Consider the following 2,193-nt stretch of genomic DNA (forward strand, 5'->3'; position numbering starts at 1 on the left):
AGAATGCCGACCTCCGCCTTGTGCCCTCTTCTTCTCCGACGCTAGATTCATGCATTGAATTAATACATCGCAGAACTCTTTAAATACTTCCGCAACGGAGGCGGCGCGTATTTCACCGGTATCTCTTCACTATTGCTATGCCGTTTCAACCTATTGCAGAGGCTTTTCCAGTACGCTATTCTTGGTGATGACCAAGTAATGGAGTCCGCCGACTGAAGAGTGTGCATTGCGGAAAATGATCGCATGTATTCTCCATCGGACTTGTAAATTGGTCACTCGACAGCTGCCATCGATCTCTTCCGTTTACCAAAATATGTTTATTACATTACCAAAGTTTAAAAGGAGTATTTAAGAGTAATTTTACGATGGCCACTTTTAGATTTAAATTTTATCCGTTTGATGTCGGTCTCAGCTTCAAACTTGAATATTCTCCGACCTAAAGCATGATATATCATCGAAGATATCTGAGAATTGCAATGCGGAACTTAAAGTTAAAAATTAATCCTTTTAAACCGAAGCAGTAATTGTAAATAATTATTGCAGCTCGCAACTGAAAACTGTTTGAAGAATAGGATGGTATGTTTATTAATTTTTTACTCTTTTTCTATCGTTTACGGACTTAATGATAACATTTCTAGATACCTGCTCTTCAATTAGTTACAATTGTATCCTGCTTAATTTCTTGGCACTAGACTCGCTGAAGATTTATCAGGTAAGGCCGCGAAGGACACTGGAAGAGTCACCTCAATCACACTCATAAAGGCAAAATTAATAAAAAATAAAACAACTGAACGAGTAAGTCAGGGCGATTCGCAAAGGTCTAACACACCCGAGTGATTGCGAACGGGAACTTGGGCTTTTTCTTTTTGATTTTTTTTGTTTTTACTCCTGTGTGAGTACAACGGGTCCCTATCATAACATAACTATCCTTGCAAACCCTGAGTGTGTGTATGTGAATGCGATTCACGAGAGTGACTGTTATTCCTTAACACATCCTAGTGATCGTGTAGTTGTAACTTTCTTTAATTTGTTATTAATTTTGCCTTTATGTCTGTGATTGAGGTATACGTGGGTCACTGTTTCCCAAACACACCCAAGTGACCTAGTGTGTGTTCCCTATCTTTCCCCATACTTGTAACTTTTTTTACCTCCCCGCCCCTTTACAAACCTAGTGCCAATCAAGTTCACGATCTCGGCTATCTCGTTTTCATAGTAGATGAACTTAAACTTTATTTTTGAATGTTTTGAAGTTTTTGGGTAAAAGTTTTGCATTTCACGTGTGTGCTCAACTGAACCCAGTGTTGACATCAAATGGGTTTTAAAATCATTTCTAGCGTAGTTATTTTCCCGGTAGCCACCTCATCCTTATGAGTGAATTTTGTTTTTAGTTCGCATTGTTACATAATGGTCTAATGTTACATAATGAAACAATTTTCAGTTTGTGGCATACATTCCGTCACGAATACTGAATGGGCAGTGAATCAGGATCGACCAAATCGAGATGTTTGACAGGAAAATAAGAATGATTAGCAGGAGGAAGGGATTACGTGAATAAACACCGATCATCACCGTCGGTTAGGACCACATCAATAAGCAAAAATATAAAATGATCGTTTTTATGTAATAAATGTTAATAATTTAAAAAAAAATATGGTAAGCGTACAAGATAATGTGTATGCATGTTAACGCGAATAAAAATCTGAGGTCAAAGTAAATAATACCGAATTCCTATATGCATTGGAGTCCAAATATTTTAGGAATCGGGTGCACGAAAAGAGGAATTTTTGACACTGAAAGTTTGGTATTTCCTGTCTGTCTACACTCAGTATAAAACATACAGATCCCATTACCCCAGTTCTATTTGGATGCCTATATATATCGACCACTTCGCATGCCTCACATTCACGAAGAAAACATGCGTGCACAAGCAAAAAAGTACCACACGCCGGATCGCGCGCAAAAAATATTTAAAAAAATGCGTGTACCCTTCAAAAGGGAGTGTTATCGGGGACGTTTCGCTCTGCACCGCGCTTCTCCCGAGGGTGGTTGGGGAGGATCGCACCACGTGGGTCCGTACGGTGTTTGAGGTAGAGGGGGTGTGTGTGTGGGAACTGGCGGGCGGGGAGACGATGTGGTGAGTGGTGCGGGAGGTAAGAAGGGGGAGAGCCTCTATAAAAGGCAAGTGGGTGGCGG

Source organism: Hetaerina americana, unplaced genomic scaffold, assembly GCF_022747635.1.
Source record: "Hetaerina americana unplaced genomic scaffold, ioHetAmer1.1.p SCAF_392, whole genome shotgun sequence".
In the NCBI taxonomy this organism is placed as follows: domain Eukaryota; kingdom Metazoa; phylum Arthropoda; class Insecta; order Odonata; family Calopterygidae; genus Hetaerina; species Hetaerina americana.